General features: G+C 38.8%; 1 pseudogene; it reads left to right on the forward strand.

The window, feature by feature from the left end:
* Positions 1–3,154: 3,154 nt before the first annotated feature.
* Positions 3,155–5,326, forward strand: LOC117285172 (annotated as a pseudogene).
* The last annotated feature ends 14,324 nt before the right edge of the window (positions 5,327–19,650 follow it).

The raw sequence follows: 19,650 nt of genomic DNA on the forward strand, positions 1-19,650 counted from the left end.
AAAAAAAAAAAAAAAAAAAAGCTCTGCTTGATGGCCAACTGTGGCCGTGCAACTCCCCATCTGAAAAGCAAGGCTGACTTGTGTACACAAGGTGATGGATCCCTGGGGCCTGATCACCGAGAAATGTGCTCAGGTGTCATAATTAGCCATTTCCGGCCCGAACCCCACAAATAAGCTACAACTCTCAAGACTCAACTCTCTGGAACCTTTTATAGAATTGTTTGCAGACCAAATAATATTCTTCTGTAGTTTGTTTAATTACTCTAGCCATATATTTAACTGCCCTAGTCTCGCTGGTACAAATTTTACAGAGAATCAGATGTGAGGGTGGTGAATAGCAGGAGGGTCCTTCAACAGCATGGGGAGCTCAGCAAGGCTGAAAGCAAGGCTGGTCTGTGTGCACACCCGATAGATGAGCACAAGGTAGAAGTTTCCTGTTCTATTCCTTGCCTGTCAAGGCTAATAAATCTGTCACAAAGTGACTAGAAACGTGTGAATTTGGGAAGGCATACATTGACATTGAGCTCAATGCCTTGGTGGTTTGAATTGCTTCTCTTTTGCCTGGTAAGGGGATGTTAAGGCCTCCAGGCATTCCCTGCACATCTCAGCCAATGTGTGGGACAAACAAGTATTTTCCTTCTAAGACAAAAGTCCAATTTTGTGTTAAAGTCTAAATTACTTTTACTAAGTATCCAGGCAATGGCTTGGATTGTATGCATTTCTAGGTTAGATGGGACCCTCTTTTCCCATCAGCAAGGCATTGTGGGAGCTGTCCTTTGTTTTATAGTCTAGGGGAGATACCTTCTGGGGACAGCATCATCATGTCTGCCTCCAAAATGTTAAGAGGGGTGGTGTTGTTGGATATGCAATTTCTCAGGTTATCTAGAAATTCATGCAAATGTATTTCCATCACACAGTTCATTTGTCAGCGCTTTCACAGCCACAGCTTCTTCCTTCTGTGGATCATGGCTCCCATTTGATTTGGGAGTTTAAAAATCCTGTGATGTCTCCAGGAGCCATTCCCTCAGGCTGCAGGCTGCACAAAGGCTGTTCTTGGGCAAATGCAAACTTAACTGCATGATTAGATGAGAAAATTCAGATGAAATGCAACACCAGGAATATTAAACAAGACATATTAGGAATGGAGAAATGGCAATTTTTCTCCCATATTTGCAAAGTATAGTGTTGTGGGGGGGTAGAAATTGGGTAACAGTAATTTGAACAAAACTTTACTTCATTTTAAAAATTTGAAACAAAGGTATATTGTTTCTTTTTCTATTATAAATGATGATCCAATGAATATCTTCCTGCACATGATTTCTTTTCTTCCTTACTTTTATAAAAATAAGCTTTATGCCAGAGAATATTTGATCAAAGGGAATAGTTTAGTTTTTGATTCAAAGTATATTTTTCAGTTACTTTTCCAGAATATTTATGCTAATTTATAGTGTCATTGACAAGCATCCAACAGTTCCACTGCAATATTACTTTATCATTATTGGATTCTGTCTCACTCTAGTTCATTTAGTAGGGCTAACATGGTACTCATGATTTCAGTTTGTGTTTTTATTCATAGAAATGATATTGGCCATGTGCTTGATTACTTTTGTATTTTGAATGGCAGTATTCAAAGGTCATGACTTCTGCTGATTCTGTGTTGTAATTTCCTTTTCCATCTATATAAGACTTCTCTAGTGTAACTATGGTTGCCCCCACTAGAACTCAAGCTTGGTTCCCAGGGTGGCAGTGTGGGGTGTGTGGGTCATGGTGTGAGATGTTTAGGTCATGGAGCTGGAGTCCTTGTGAATGGATCCATGCTTTTCTCAGGTGAATTGTCCCTGGCTTCGCAAGACTAGATTAGCTACTGCAATGGTGGGTGGTTCTAAGGCATGTTTGGTTTCCTTTTCTTTCTCTAGTTTCTCCACAGGTATCTTGCTGCTTCTACCCTGAATTAAGCAGCACAAGGGCCTCAGTAGATGTAACTGCCTGAGTTTGGACTCCTTGGCCTCAAGATCTATTGATTTTATCTGTTGATCTGTTGGCCTCAACCTCTTTTTCTTAAAAAATAGCCAATCTAAAGTAGTCTGTTACACCAACAGAAGACAGAGTGCTTTATAAAATATAATCACTATCCCTTTAAGGAGTTGAAATCTATCAGTGATAATTATATTTATATCTGGAAGATATAATAGTTAATTCCCTGGGTTATTGCTTTGAGTTGTTTTGGTAATATACAGTATTACTTCAGCTCATGAACTTAACTCTTTCCATGATTCTGGTCAAAACTGAATTGAATGAGAACGGAATAAAATTCCATGGTTAGGTTTAATGTTGACCTTATGGGGAAACTTGATTTGGTTCTCATCCAATTTGGTTTGCAATCAGAATTGTGAAAAGAATTAAGCTTGTGAATCAAGGTACCACTGCTGCATTGAAAGTGCTTTGCAGAATAAAGCATAAGACACATGAGGCATATGATGATCTAAATGGAAAAATTTATACTTAGGTAAAAGTGTATAAGCATAAATAGGAACATACCAAAAGGATAGTTTCATAGGAACTTTTATGCAAAATATCTGAGCATTTTAGCTGATTACAAATTCAGTAAGATACTTGATGGGACACAAGTGATAAGAGCTTAATGTGAAACCCAATTTATGTCTCTAAAAGTGTTCCATTAGAAAAAAAACCCTTACATTGAAGGTCTAATAAGTTTCTCAAATTATAGGAAACAGTAATATATCATGTTGGGAAGACACATGGGAAAGGGTATTCTCTCAGTTAATAGTTTTGATGTTTATGGAGGCCTCTTGATAGATCAGTAAAAAAAAAGGAGAAAGAAAGAAACTTCATATCAAGATAGTGATTATTTCTGAGTGTAAGACCTTACAATTTTACAAGTTTAATGTTAATTTAAACAAGTCTTTTACTGATTTTTAGAGATTACTTGACAAAGCCAATAAAGGGGTTGCATGTTGTGGAAATTTTGTATGTATAAGCTTATGAGGTGAGTTTTAAAAATCCACTTGGTGAAGTAACTGCTAACTTCGGGAGCTTAGGGTGTGTCCCAGTGGTAGAACACCTGTCTGGCATATGACAGGCTCTGGGTTCAATCCCCAGCACCACAAAAACAAATAAGCAAGTGCTACGTATTATGCAAGTAAGTACCAGTGGCTTGAAAGAATAATTTAGTAAGTGCATCACACACAGATTTAAACAGTGCTATGTTCCTTGAACTAAAGCCAAAATATGAGGCAGTGTGGGTGGCTTTCATGAACATAGCACTGGCCATAAGTCTGTAGACACAAAAAGCCTTTATGTAACTTTCAAAAAAGGTATTTCTTATCAACTGTGATAGAATTTAGGATGGTGGTTTCTGTGCGGAAAAAGGAAGGAAGGGGGCCTTTGGGGTGCTGGTCTTGTGATAGATGCAAGAGTCACTTTGGCAGCTCACTTTGTGCTAAACCAATGAGCTAAATATAGATGATTTGTGCCTTTCCTCTACATTTATGCTGTCCTGCAGTAAGAAATATTACATTGTGAGCAAACGAGAACTAAATGATGTCCTTGGAACAGTGTTTGGCATGATTCCAGAGGTGGCTGTAATGATGGCAAAGATGAGGGATTTTTGGTGAAGTAAGTGTGGAAAAGAAAAGCCATATTCCTTAACTGAATATGCAACTAGAGCTGGGGATTTAGCTTAGTGGTTCTGGCACCTGCTTCGCAAGTGCAAGGACTCAAGTTCGATTCCCAGTACCAGAATATGCAACTTAGAAAAGTATGCAATATAATTCCTAAATTACAATTTTAATTCCTAATTGCAATTTTAAAGTAGATCCTTTCTATTTCAACTTATTCTTTCAGTTTTGCTGATGTTTGCTGACTTATGATCCAGCTACATCTAAAACTCGGCATGAAATGAAAATATTTTAAGTCAAAAGAGCATTTAACGACAGCCTACCCACATCAGAGTGTTGCGAGGCTTCCTCTTTGGGAATGTCCTTATTTGGGGAGATGTCTTTGTTTGGAGAAGCAGTTTAGTGTCATCTCCCCCATGCTTAGTTCTAGGTTCATTGTTTTAAGAGGGTTATTTACATTATGAAGCCCTCTTAGAAGAGGGTGACTAGAGTCATGAGAACTCCTGAGAACATGTTTCAGAAAGGGTTGAGGGTTGCTAAACTGAGGCATGAGAAAACTTGGGGTAAAAGATGCCTATGGAAAGGCTGTTATGTGCAAAGATAGTGATGATTGCAAGTGGCTCCAGAAAGAACTAGAATGAATGAGTGAAGGGTGCATTTCAAGCCCATATTAGGAAAAATTTCCTAGTAATTGGAGCTCATTAGAAATGGGCTGCCTTCAAGTTAATCCCTTAGATCCAAGAAGAACCTGCTACTGTGGCAAAATACCCAAGATGATAAACTCAAATTTTAAGATTTCTCCTGTGAGGCCCTGGGTTTGATTCCCAGCACCACAAGAAACGAAAGCAAGCAAACAAACAAAATGTTTCAGAGTGTCAAGCATTCATGAGTTTATAGTTCACACCTACTCTGCTCTGTGTCTGCAAAGTTTGAGAGGTGGAAAGTTAATCTATGGAGTGGTCCACACCAGGGTGAAGACATTTCACCACCGATCTTGGGCCAGGGTAGTCAGTCCTATGTGTATCTTCACAGAAAGCAAATGAACAACAGAAAAGTTGTAGCTCTTTGTTCATTTTTTCTAGGTCAAAGTTCTGAACCACTGGCAAGTTTTGTTTAGCTTAGAAAGCTTAAAAAGTTCAATTTGTAGCCCAAAAGTTTAAAAAGTTCAATTTGTAGGCCACAGTGGGGAGAGTGGCAGATGGCAAGGTGGGAAAGGAGAAGCCTGAGAAGCGGAAGAGCGCTGGGAGCTTCCGGAGGGGTAGAGGTGAAAATTCCAATGAGGAGGAAGTTCTGGTCACAGCGTTGGGAGGCAATTAGCTGAAAAAGAAGCTGTGGACCTCCCAACAAAGCCTACAAGATCTACAAATGTGGATTCGCTGTAGGAAGCATCATAATAAAGCATCAGCTACATTCATCAAACTTGGGTGAAGTAAGCCCAAAGAAACTGTTCCAACTCTTGCTCCAAAAATCCTTTCAGTAGCAACAGTTTGTAATAAAGATGAAGGTAGCGGAGCAGAGGAAATGCCTTCAGAAGCAAAGAAGAGGATGAAGAATATTGGAAGGGATACACTAACATCAGCCAGACCAAACTATTTCAGTAAAGGAAAATGTGGGTTTTCAATAACCAGAGACTATGGGAACAAAATATAAAACCTCATCTTGGAAATGTCCATGACCAAAACAAATAAATGATGTATTCTGATTTGGAGTATGGGGTGGGTGTAAAGTTAGAAGGAACATTTTCCTTTTTTAAAGAATGGTATAAGACTATCTTTGAAGACACATTGCCTTTTTCCTTTTCCATTTAAAAAAAAAAGGAATAGTACGCTAATAAGTAAGAGTTTAAAATTAGAAGTAACTTATGTTTTATATACAGATTTAAGACATTTGCATATTTTGTAGTTTCATGTGATTAGTTTCCGAAGGTTATAGATAATAAATCAGAAATGGTACCTTTTTAAGAATTGCATTTTTTTTTAGACACAACTATTGGCACATTAAGAGGGAAGCAGAAAGTTTTAGAGTCTATTTGAAACTGTAAGCAGCTACTCCTAAATTAACTCCCTCCTTACCTAAACTATCTGGCTGCCAGGAACTGGCTAGAGGAAGTGGAGTATTGTATTGAAAGGAAAATGTTGCTGGACTATTGACTGAAAGTAAATTTAGATATAATTAAAGTAGAGGTTTTTTTTCCCTCTATGGGCATTTGTTTTGTTTCAAGTCATCATATATTAGGCATTGCATTGCTATCAGCAGATACAGATTCTTAGCTCCTTTACAAAAAAAAAAAATTATGTGAAGTATTGAGTATTTAAAATAGCCCATTTCACCTTAATGGTCTTGTTGAACTTCATTAGTCTTCAAAGAACAGCCATTTGCTATCAAAGCAAATCAGTATTTTTAATGTGCTTCTCTTGGTTTTTGTTTATTAGCTAATTCTTGTAAGCATTTCCATCAGCACTCGAGGCAAATTATAAGGAAGCTGTTTCTTGTAAAATACAAACCACCACCAAAAATGTAAATGTGTACATTGCCTAAATATTTGGCTGGTTTTTATTTTTAAAAAGGTATAAACACCAAGAAAAAACATTGCATGAAGATAGAAAGCAATAAGATGCATTTTCTGTAACTTTGTCTATGTATTTACATTACTAATTTGTTAAATTCAATTTCAGTTGAACTCTCTACAGTATTTCTTATAAGAACATTAGTATGGTTTAAGTATACAAATACTGACCAGTGACCTCTCAAAAGCATATTATAGGTACTGAAGGTAAAAGGAAAGAAATGGCTCATTACATATATGGTTAGATTTGTATATTATTGGGTGTTTGTGTTTTTGTATTATATATGGACTTTAAAAAATGGGACAGTTAAACACATCTTTAAAAGCATAGTCACAGACAAAAGTAAAATAATACAATTATTTCCTACAGAATTCCTACAATGTTCAATTTGGAGGAAGCTTCAGACTATTTTATTGGTGGTAGTTACTTGCTGATCTTTTTTAATAGGAGTATTTCCCAAGAAGAAACCTATGCATATACCTAATAAGTTTTTCTTTTACATTAAAATTTAGATTAAGCCCCCACATAAACAATGGAAATGTATATAGAGCTATTAATTCTTACATGATTTAATTATATCAAGATAGGTGAATTTTACTTTTACTTTTATGTAGGCAAACTATTCATTTTTGTCCATTTTACCACTTGTTTAAATAATGTCCCTCTCGTACCTACTCTTTTCTTGACCCAAGTGAAATACTAAAGTCAAGATGAGGAGAGAAAAATGACAGAGATGAATGTCTTTACTAAAACAGCCAATAAATTTTGTCAAACTCAAAAAAAGGTCGACTTATTAACATTTAAATATCACTAGGTTTTCACAGAAAACTCCACATTTCTGGGTGTTTCTTGAAAAGCCAGCAGGCAGGCAATGCCAGACCCTGTCCCCACAGTGAGCAACCGGCTGTGATCACACTGCTCTCAGTGCAGAGCCTGAGATTGCGGGTTTTCCCGAGACCCCTTCCAGGATCTTCACACACTCATCCTCATTATCAGTCTGCATATGAGTGATATGGACTAGTGGGTCTGCTTGACATATTTGTACGTGCGTGTGACACACTTTGATCATTCACACCCCCTTGTCTCCCTTCCCCTTTCTTTCCCCCTCCTCAGATTCCCTTCCTCTTCTTTAGTAATCTCCTTTCTACTTTAATATAATCTCTCCTTCTTTGCCCCTAGATTTCTTGTATCAGAGAAAACATGGGATATTTTATTATCGAAGTCTGGGCTTATTTCACTGCCTGATGATCTACAGTTTCATCTGTTTTCCTGCAATTGACCTAACTTCACTTTTCTTTATGGCTAAATAATATTCCACTGCATTTATACATAATTATTACTTGCTTCCAAGAAGCAATTAAGTCTGAAGTGATCAGCCCACAGCAATGGAAAAACAAAGTATATGTTTATTAATCAGTTTTGTATACCAGGTAAATGTGACTGTACCAAGAATTGGTGACCTGATAACTTGCTTTTCAGTATGAATTCAAAATGTTATTTTTCTCACCAACTTTGGCTCTGTGTTCTCAGTTTCGTCATGTATAAAATAAGATGACTACAGTCATGGATCACTATTTTGTGGAATAATTTTTGTGGGTTAATTGAAGACACACTAGAAAGGGCCAGTATCAGCACTGGTGCATAGAATGCTTTTAATAAATATTTTGGGGGAATATCAGGAAGGAGCAACCTGAAATACAAATTATCTATCTCCATATACTAAGCTGGAATCTTATATTTCCTGTGGCGCTGAATTGACAAATATTTCAATAATCAACTGCATTGCACTTGGTGGGGTTGGCCAAGTCCATGTCATTGTTATGGGCACTTTCCAGTTCCCTCACACTGACCCACAGCCCTAGAAGACGCTCCTTCTAGCTGGGGTGGCCACTCCCTGTGGCTGGTGAGAATGAAAATGATGAAGGTGGTTCTGCCTTCTTGCGCAGCCGTCCTCACAGAGCAGAAGCGAAGAGAGGAACCCACTCTCTGAAGTCCCCTTTCTCCCAAGGATTAATCCCATCCATGAAGGATCTACCGTTATGCCCTCATCACCTTCTAAATCCTGTCTCTTACTGCTTTTCCATCAGGGAGCATTTTGGTTAAAGAGGTCACCAGGCCTCAATGTCCAGTTTTCCTTGAGGTCTGCTTAGGTGGGCATGTTTGCCTGAATACTTGATCAGATGATATCACGGAACTCAAAGCTCTAAGCACTAACCACTGGTGGCTTCTGCAGTGGCCAGCCCTTGTCCTGTGTCATCTCCTACTCAAACTCTCCTGGGTCCCAGCAGGGGTGAGAAGGGCCCACCTGGAGTGACAGAGTGCTATTACTCTCAAAGTTCAGGGCTTAGGAGATCACTTTCCAGGAGCCAAAACAAAGGCCAGATCTTTTCAGGTGACTACACTGGTACCCACCTGTGGCAGGCAGCCATTGAGCTGTGACCCCCAGGTCCCTACTTCTTGGTATTCACATCTATGTAACCCCAGTCTTGAGCTGGATGTAGTGACCCATGTGTAGCAGATAGATGCCAAGAATGTGATGAGATGTCACTTCTGGGATTAGGTCACAGAAAGACTGGCTTCCTTCTTTTGTTTACTCTCTTGGTTTGTGCATGGATGAATCCAGCTCCCAGGCTGTGAGCTCCTCTGTGGAGAGGTCTACATGGAAGAAAGTGAGGGAGGGCTCTGGCCAACTGTCCAGGAGGAGCTGGGGCCCTCAGTCCAGCAGCTGTGGGGTGCAGTGTCCTCTCAGCAGCCACGTGACTGCTTGGGAGTAGAGCTGTGTGCATTTGAACTGTGGATGAGGGTCTATACCCTTCTGGTACCTTGACTGCCATCCTTTGAGAGACCCAAGGTTCAAGACACTCAGTTAAGGCCATAGCTTGAGTTTTGACCTGGAGGATATATGATAAAATGTGTGATAGCATACATATTTGCTAATAATAAAAGTTCTCTAATTAGGGGGCTATTTTTTAATAGTAACAGATAAAATAATATACCACCCTATTATTTTGCTCACTCCCTTTGAAAATCTGCTTGTCTGTTTATAGAAGAAATATCTTTGAGATCTTGGGCTGAAAGATAGATTACAGATGTAATATTTAAATTTACTGTGTCCTTTACAACTCTTCATATGAGCTTTGATGCATAAAATGGTGAGATTATTTTGTTCCTCTTTAGGACATTCTTTTTAACCTTTTAGAGTTTTCTTTGGAATCAGTTAAAAAAGATTAATATAGTTGGTTGTTTTTAAAGCACACAGCATCTATCCATTCTTTTTAAAAGACCAACTAGAAGGCAATCAGAATCTGGCTACATCTATTTGAACATATCAAATTAGTAGAGGATTGAATGATAAAAATGTTTAGAATTTTTAAAATAATATGAATGGTCCTAAGTCAAATTTTTTGTTGTAAGTTATTATTTTAGAATTTGAATTTTCTTGGAGCTGAGCCACCAGTAGTTGTAACCCCTGCACCTGTAAATTTACTCCCTAGAAGGTATTTTTGTTTAGTGACCAATTGTTTCTCTGTGGATAAATTCAATTATCCAATTGACTTTTTCATAGCACCCTTCTTTCTAAGTATCTGAAGTCCTGTGTTGATTATAAAGTAATTGCCATGCTTGAAGGACAGTTTAACAATTGTGTACATGAACACAGACGCTCCTGTGTATTTAAGAGGGGCTCATTCCCATGCGGAACATTGAGCTGGTTTTTATTGAGACTGGGGACTGTTGACCCAGACAGCTGTGTGATCCCCTGGGCTATTTTGAAAAGTATCCCGGGATCTTTAATTTCCACCTGGACAGTCAGGGAAGTGAGAGACTGGTCCTTACTGGGTATGACCTTATGTTGTGTCTTGGTCTTCAACCAGGCAACCTCCTGCCCTAGAGGCGAGATGTGCAAAATGGGCAGCTGTGCAGCCTCTTAGTTATTTGTGCTGAAGCCCAGCTCTGTTCTCATGGTTACTTCACAAGTTACCCCCAGGTAACTTCAGATGGTGGTGAAGAAGAAATGTTAGAAAGTGCCCAGAGAGCTATTGGGTAAGAGTGCTTTTACTGACCTGCATGTATGATGCTTTTCTGTTGTATTTGTTACCTTTTATTTTTATTCTTTTGGCTTAAACAATGGAATTCTTTATTAGAATATGTTTACATGCCCTGTGTGGGGTTGGTACACGTATATAACACCTTAATTCCTTTTTCATCTACCCCACCATCCTCCATCCTCCACCTCTAGATCCCCTCCCATTTGGAGAACGATCTGTCTTCCTACTTCCTATTATCTGTCTTTTATTTTGTTCTTTATTTATAATTTAGGTTTCTTATAAAAGAAAACCATGTGATATTTAAGTTGTTCCTTTTAATAATGAGTTTTTCTTTCTGCATTGGCATTCACATAATCTGCACATGACGAGACACTCAAGGATATTTGGTTCTGTGCCACAGTTATCATTTGGCACGGCTAAAAGGAAGTCCTTCTCCTTTCGTTTCCTTTCAAGAGAGTGAGTAGTAAATGATTGCAGGTCTTTTATGCCTCACCTTGAGCAGCGTTGGTATGAAGAGGTGCTAGAAGACCTCTCTCCTGCGTGTGTGTGTGTACACGTACCTAAGCATTCCATTTCCAGTTACGTGGGGAATTTTACCAATGAGAATTGTTTCAGTTTTCATACACACTAGAAATTCTTCAAACCACCTCTGGATTTGGCTTGAGACCCACTCGAAGATAGCTTGGCGGTGCAACTAAGTGTGATTCAGTCTTAATGGACATCTTAATGCTACGTGGCTGTGCTGGAATGTTTTCTGTATCTAAACAGATACAGTACATTCTAAGAATAATAGATTTTTTCCCCTCCTTTACCTTGCCCTACGAATATTAGGAATGAAGAGTAGAAATTCAGGACTAGGAGAAACTTTCATCGGAGTCTGAAATGTGAGGTTAATTGATGCTTTTGCTTCAACCTGTTAGCTCCACACCCACGGAGTTTTGACAAAGGAATTCTGGTAGGCGTTGCTTCCTCGGCACTGACAATTTTCCTTCTGAAGCTAACACACTCAGCTTCCTTCTTGTGCCTTTGCATAGAATTTGTACGTTTCAGCAGATTTCCAAAGTGCAACACTTGATATCTTTTACAACTTTAGGTAAATTCTGCAGGACTTTTTCTTTTTTTTTTTCTTTCACCTGGGGTGAGAATATACCTTTTTCTAGTGCTATTTTTTTTCTGAGATGCCTTTCATTTGTTTACACAAATTCCCTGTTTCTTGCCATGGTTAAAAAAATTATGCAGGCTGTCTACAAAGGTGTGAAACTTTGGCTATAATTTCCTTGCAGTTAGCTGGGACCAAAACATTTTTTTCTTTCTGTGTCCTGAATGCTTTACACATTGCCTGGCACAGAATGGGTACTCACTGAATGGTTACATGATGCTGTATGGATAGTTTCCATCAAAGGATTAAATTATTTTTCACATACCTCGTTTGCTCACTTGAACTAATCTACTCCTCAGTTAATTTAGTCATCAAGGTACATTTATCCAATTCTGGAGAATGTAGAATCACTTTGCTTAACAATATTTGTTGGAAGCATTAAGTTGCAAGGGGCTTGAAGAATCATGGTTGAATTCTACTTGGGCATAAAGCCATTTTCCACCAGGAAACTGACAAGAACTTTTTTGGTAACTGATGTGAAAATTTTAGTTTCAAATGACAAGCAGAAATTCTCTTGCAGGGAATGTACTAAATGCTCTGAGGAAACCTGAGGAGTAGTTGAGTTTTTTTTATCTCTCACCCATGCTGGAGGATGGGGGAAGTTGCCAAGGAGAAGATGGTCTCTTTATGAAATAGTAGAAGGACCAAAGTCCCTACTGACCCGTGCTTGCTTGGACAGAGAGGGAGGGGGCTTAGAGCGTGAGGAAAGGCTGATCTCTCTAATTAGTGACAGCTGAAATAATAAAGACCTGTCATCCATGCTGCTTTTTACAGAAACCACAAACATCCTTGTGAAAGTTAAAAGGAAAAGGAAACTGTTCTTTGGAGGCGGCATAACTGTGAACAGAAGGTGGGGATATAAAGAGTGCTTTAACGCAGCCAGGGGGAACCTTCAGATTAGCCCCTGAGGCTTTTACCTGACCCTGTCACTGTCCCAACACCTTCTCCTGGCTGACAGTCTTGGTAATTGATGGGTTGGTGAGGTCTGTTCTGCAAACACATTAAAGCAGGAGGGAATGCTTCAGCCCCTGCCTCCCTTTCCATGGCCTGGCATGAGGGACCTGGAGGCGAGCAGACACAGGGCCTGGTGATGTCCGCAGGAAGAAGGGATCGATTCCGTCAATCAGGCTGCCCCACCACTGTCAGGCTCCAAGACCTTTCACCTGCTCCTCGGAGTCATTAGAACTCCCAAATCTCTTTGCAGGCCTTTTCTATTAGACACATCCTCCCATGTTTTGATTTTTTGCTCCCAAAGTCATTTTTTTTATAATTACCTGCATTGAACCACACTTACCATCTGTGGGCCGAGATCAGGAAGATGATTTATTAGTCTTGGTTTCTAACTGTGCTGACCGATGTGGGACTGATTTGGCTGGTGACACGCACCATGGGCGCTCTGATGGGCATGGGGGGAGTGGATGTCAGGAAGGGGCTTCTCTCGGAGCTGATGTGCATGTGGGGACCTGGGCTTGGGTATTCAATTGGTAGATTGTGACATTGCAAAAGTGGAGTCTCAAGTCGGTGGGTGACCAGGCAGAAAAAACAACGAAAGGACACTGGGGCTTGCTCCAAGTAGAACAGTTAAAAGTAAAAGTGTGTGTGAAAAGCAGAGACAGTGACCCTGTGGCCAGAGAAGGCCCTGGATTTCTTGTCTGCACTGCCTGCCTTGTGTCTGAGGGTTTGACTAAGCAGAGCCAGTCGTGGTGGTGGTGGGGGTTCACCTCTTGGCATTTGAATGCGCCTTGACTCATGCCCAGATATATTATATCAAAACATCTTTCAACAGAGCCATTGCCACTGCTGGACATTATATTTTCAGGTCTAATTCTAATGAGATCAATGATCCGGGTGCTGCTTGACCTGGTAGGTTCATGTTCTTGGAGAATCACTTGTCTTCCCACACAAGATACTGGCCCCAGAAGTCCTGTCATAGTGCTGGGCACACAGATACTCTATAGTAGGAGTGGCTTCCTTGTCCCGAAAGCCAGGGTTAGAAAATAATGTGAGAAGAAGGGGAGGGGGATGCATTGTGACTTCTTTGGGTTCTGCGGAGTTTTACCTTCATAGGATCCTTTTGCCATAAAAATTGTACTATGTGTTAGTATGATGATAAAATTATGAATATTATGTATTAAAATTTCTTTGTCCACCTAAAAGTTTGTGGGCTTTCTTCCTTCTGGTTCTTAAAAAAAATTAAAAATATTTTCATATGTCCTTAGACGTTCTGTGACCTGGGAGTGGTGTCTGCTGGCTTTATGGAGACTCGGGTGATGGTTGGAGGAGAGACATCAGTGTCATTTCAATGTCAAGTGGAAAATATTGCATCTCAAGGTCTTCTCCTGATGATGTATGAAGCAAGGCATGTAAGTCATGTTTTATTATTGTGTTTGATGATCTTTGTGATTTCTCAGTTATGAATGCTGAGTATTGTTAAACTATAAACTGAGGCACAGTATAACTTTAAGAGTTTATTGGAGCAAACAAGGATTCAGAAAGATGCACACCACAAGCAGTTTAGATTTCATCAAAGAAGTATAGGAGCAGGTTTTTGTAGTATGAATGGAGAAACCCTTAAAAGAAAATATTTGGTTGGTTATAGTGATAAAGTTACCTCATTTCCAGCTTATCCTGCTGGAAAGTCCTTCCTTCTATAATTATAAGTTTGTCACTTCTTCTATTGGTTGAGCTTCAGTTCTATTTTCCTTCATCTAAGCATGTACAAGCAACGGCTCAAATAAAGTTTTGCCTCCATTTGTAAATACAGCAAGATTATCCCATCACTTATAAAAAGTAACTGGCTTTTGCCTCTTTTGGCCTGTAAAGAAATTTAACAGTTTTTCAGATTTGTAAGGTAAAATTAGAATCCTTATGTGTTGACTCTAAGACATGCTTTGAAGTTTGGACTTTTTTTGATAACTCTTTGCTCTAGAATTTTTGTTCTGTGTAGTTAGATTATGGTAGATTGTTGTGCTGTTTAACAGTAACTGTGCTATTTAAACAAACCAGGGAAACTTGAGATGCAAGGAACTGTATGATAAATTTAAATAAATAAATAAATAACTAGAATTTCCTCAGCCCTGAAAAATGTCTGTCATAGGGAAAATGCTACCTTCTACTGCATTTGCTGGTCCCTTGTGTTTTGCAACTGTTCGTGTATTTTAAATGGAATGGATCCCTGTGCTTTCTGGGAGTTTGAGCCATTGCTTAGTTTTTTCCCCCCTATCCTGGCCAGTTCTTCCTGAGAGCAATTGTGTTGTAGTGGGAATAGCACAGGGTATCAGGGATGCCCAGGTGGGGCTCAGTAACTGGCCTGGTCCCCTGCTTTGGGTGACCCAGGGCAGGTTACTGAAATGTTCTGTGCTTATGTTTCCTCAACTATAGAGGACAAGAATGCACATATATTATATACATTGATGGTACACTATATGATATTTTGAAATATGTATACATTATAGAATGGCTAAATCAAGCTAATTAATATGGATTGCATCACATGCTTTATCATTATTTGTGGTGAAAATCTCTCTTCACAATTTTCAAGGGTATAGTGCATTGTTATTAACTGTAGTCACCATGCTCTACAATAGATCTCTGAATTTATTCCTCCTTATTGAAATGTGGCTTTCTTTGAGCAACATCCCCTCATCCTCTCTCCTCTGCAGTCTCTGGAAACCCCGCAATTTACTCTTTGCTTCTGTGAGTTTGACTCTTTCAGATTCCTTGTGTGGGTCAGATAGTGTGGCATTGGTCTTTCTGTATCTGGTTTATTTCACTTGTGAAGAAATAATGAATACATTTTTAGCTTATTCTAAGCTCTCAACTGACTTCTTCCAAATACCTGAAATAAACTCTTGCATGAAAATCCACTGCAGACTTACATATAACAGTGTCTAAAATAGTTTATTTCATTTCTTAAAACAATTAATGCATTGGTGAGTGTGCTTGCATGTACAGGAGCCACAGGGATTATTTTCTTTCTTCATTAAACATATACTCTAATATAAATGAGCAATGAAGTAGTATGTTAGAAAAACTAAAAAGTGGGTAGTGAAGTAAAATAAGTAATGCGAATTGAAAACGAAGATTCCTCACAGACTGAGGGTTTGTGAGACTTGCTGCTGAGAAAAGGGAGGTGAGCCGAGGTGGCCATGATGGCCTTTCCTGGTCTGTCACAGTGACTTCAGCACTACCTTCATAATCGACAGCACTGGAGTGTCCTCCACCAGCAGGAGTGCCGATGGCAAAGCATTCACCGTGCATTTAACCGTTAATGGACCGTGACAGAAAGCTCCCGGCACAGCTGCAGTGCGAATGCCCAGTGGCAGAGGATGCCTTCCCTTCAGTGTTGCTAAGGGGCATTGATGTTGGAGTGATGCATGAGTAGGTGTTTTAGCTGATGCCTTCTTTGTGACTTTCACCAACATAGTCTTTGCCTATCTTTAGATATGAAAATGCTGTCCATGCCTAATTTCACCACCAACAACCAAAAGATTGCTTGCTCTTGACCACCTTGCTCCAGGTCTTCTGCTGGGACTGTGGCCACCACTTCACTGTCAGCAGCAGCTGTAGCACATAGATTTGAAAGCATATTCTTCCTTATTTCACTTTTTCTTGTATCTGTTTAACCATCAGGCCTTCAATGATACTCTTCTTTTCTAGTGCATTGTCTCCTTCACAAGCTTTTCGGGACTGTGCAGGTAAACACCTTTGATTGTATAAGTAGGGTAGGTGGCAGCATCCTAAGGTGACCCTCGAGCCCCTCAAAAAGTGTTTTTCTGGAGTTTTAAAAACTATTCTGCTTTTCTGAGCAACACTGAAGGTTTCCACAATCATTCAACTTTTATAATTTTCTCTATTTTCCTATGCATAGAAAAATCAGAGCATATGTGCACCAGATGTGGGGGTGTTTATGACTTCAGTTCTGTTGTTATGTGCCTGTCTCTCTTATGTCCACATTTTTTCAAACTTATGTGCTTTTCTAGGCTTCATGGTCTCAGAGGGGTTTCCACTTTCTTAGGAGGTATTTTGCTTAAATGAAGGGAAGATGATTGCATATGGTACATCCATTTAAACAATACTTGAATTGAATCAGGAACTTGCCTCTAGCTGCCCCATCTGATGAAGGAGCACCAAATAGTAAAGCTTGGGTTAACCTTTTTGCAAAGTTCTCTAACAGTTTTCTAGAGAGAGAGAGATTGATATCAGACATACTTGTAGTACCTGTTGCATATGGCAGTGCAAGGTGGTCACACTTGCACAATAATATAAGCATAGGGCCTTTGAGAAAAGAAGCCACTGATCCTGTGTGATGCTCCTACAACTTGCCTTTGGCCCATACATACCACATACTCAAAGCTTGTTGCAGCCAAATTTCTATCCTGCTGTCCTTGTGCCATGTTTGGGAAATGATCCATACCCTCAAAAGATTGTTAGAGAAGACTCAGGAACTTGGAAGTGACTGACGAATGATAAAAGCAGTAAGCCCCGCCCCCTTTTGAGGAAGTTGAGTGAGTTCTGCCTTGAGTCTCTGGAATTTTAGGATGCAAAGAAACAGCAACATAGCTAAAAGTTCTGTGTAGACTTTGACAAAAGAAACCAGGAAATAGGAAGTAGAAAAGATCTCTGGGTAGACAGAGAACCCACTGGAAAACAAGTTGCTCACATCTGATCAAGAAAAGAAGGGAAATAAGTCACCAGTTTCTCTTTCCTGTTCCTGGGTCCATGAGGTCTTTTTGCAAGTAGCTTTGCTAATGTTCTTTGCAAGCCCACAAGACCTGTGTTTGTCTAACAGGTGCTTTCATGTCAAACACACACTAAACAAAGTTAAACATTCATTAAATTCTCCACCTCGGCACTTCAGGCTATAAGGAGGCATTATTTTAGGTGGTAAATAGGATTCATTCTTTCAGAGAATTCTGGGAAGATTGTGCTAAGTTTTAGATTTTTGTTTCATATTTTTGCAGAGAGCTATAAGTGTTGAATGTAAAACCACGATACCATTTTGGGCCAGGTTTCTGTATAGCAGCAATGAAACATTTCACTGTACTAAAGGAACAGAGGGGACAGAGCTCCATGATGACTGAGTCCTTTCCTCTGGCTTTGTAACCCTCTTGCTTCACCTGGTGACTGGCTCTGCAGATGGGGCTGGGGAGTGGGAAGTCATATCACTGGAACAGGTTCCTGGTGGATAGAAAGAAGCAAACATTGTGGGGACAATACACAGAAGCCAGAAAAAACTCTGGTAAATGTAGGCTCTGACCTAAAGATTATTTCACCTTAGGAATGATGCCTGGATTAAAAATTTGCAGGCTTGTAGTCCCAGGACTTTGGGAGACTGAGGCAGAAAGAGCATAAATTAGTCTGGGAAACTCAGAGAGATGCTGTCTCAAAATAAAAAATTGAAATGGGCTGGGATGTACCGTAGTGAGAAAACATTTGATTCAATCCCTATTAAAAAAGAAAAAAGACTATAGCACCGTCAGTATCTGCCACTTACTGGCCAGAACCGAAAAGGTACAGTATTAGGATAACGCTTCCTCAAAAGACATATAGTGATTATGGGGTACAATGTGTCATTTTAACACGTGTGTGATATGTAATGATCATATTATGATAATTGGCATATCTGTCAACTCAGACATTTTCATGTGTTTGTCTTAGGAACATTACTAATCCACTCTACTGGCCATTTTGAGACTTTCATTAATTGGTGTCAACAGTCATCTCACTGAGCTACAAGGCTTGTTGTTTTGATGAGGTAAAATTTCTTAACTGCTTCTCATGGTTATTTTATATAGAATCTTTATCTGAGTTATTTTTAGTTTGTCTAGAAAATATTTTAGTATCAAATTAACATTTTTATTTATAAAACAGTCATTGTATAAAATGTAAGGATTGTATTTTATGTGCTTTTCTTAACATGAGAACAGTTTAATAACCACAAAACTTGGATTATCTTGTAATATTGCTTTGCTTTATTCAGTTATTAAGTTTATTCTTATTTTTTCAGTATGACATTTTAAACAGACCTTCAATGTAAGAACCTGTCCTCTACATTTAACTTTTTGCTTTAGATTTTTCAACTTTACAGATATAGGTAAAATTAACATTTGTTCCCCCATCCCATCAATTTCCCTTCTTTCTTCCACAGAAATTATTGCAATCTTAAAATTGATATGAAATACCTTCCATATTTTATTGTTTCATATGCTAATATCCATAAACAGTCGAAACTAGTGTTTAACATGTTTTAAATTATACAAAATGTAGTGATACTCTATTCTTACTTCAATTTGCTTTTTTCATAAAATACTAACTATATTTATAAATTTCATTATTGTCTACATATGTCCATGTAGTAGATGTACATATAGCTGAATTAGAAAAATCCAATCTGGAATTAGGATCTTTAACTAGCGAGTTTGATCCATTTACATTTATTGTTAGTTTATTTAGATGTATTTCTTCTACCACATTCATTTTCTTTTCTTATATTGTGCTTTGTTTTAAATATCTTCCTGATTTCTATTAAAGGCTGAGTATTTACACTTTTTTCTTTCTCATCTACTTGTTTGGTTATATATTCTATTTGTTTTCTACTCCTAAATTTGCATGCTGTCTATTTAATTTAGTAGTCTAATAGCAATTATTTTTCTGCAAAGACCACAGACCTGGCATGTTTTAAATTCTTTTCACATTTCTTCCATCTTCCATATTATACTTTCTAGTACTTTTAATATCTTTTTGCTTTAGATTCTTCATGTTAGCTGTCACATCAACTTCATTGCATTGACCAATGAATTAATACTCACTCACATGCAGCCACTTGGCCACTTGTTTATTTTTTCACTGCTGGAGATTGAACCCAGGGCCTTATATATGCTAGGTAAGTGCTCTACCACTGAGGCATAACCCTGGCTTAATTTGATTTTTTTCTTTTGATTTGCCATTTGGCTTTTGCATCTCACTGTTTTATGAGTCACTTTTTTTTTATTGAAGAACAACATTTTTATTTTCCTTCAGAAAGGATCTAAAGAGGTGAGGGCCAGGGGCTTAGTGCAGTGGCACTGTGCCTGCCTCACAAGTGCAAGGTTCTGGGTTCAATCCCTGGTACCAAAAACAAAAGCAAAAAACAAGAGATGAATTCTGACTGGAAGAGTCTCATTTCTTTTTACTCTTGAGTGAGAGTGTAGGTGGTTATAGAATTGTAAGTGTGCCAGGCTTCTTTCTTCTTAGCACAA

This window comes from Fukomys damarensis, unplaced genomic scaffold (assembly GCF_012274545.1).
Source record: "Fukomys damarensis isolate Sample0158 unplaced genomic scaffold, DMR_v1.0_HiC HiC_scaffold_7, whole genome shotgun sequence".
In the NCBI taxonomy this organism is placed as follows: Eukaryota; Metazoa; Chordata; class Mammalia; order Rodentia; family Bathyergidae; genus Fukomys; species Fukomys damarensis.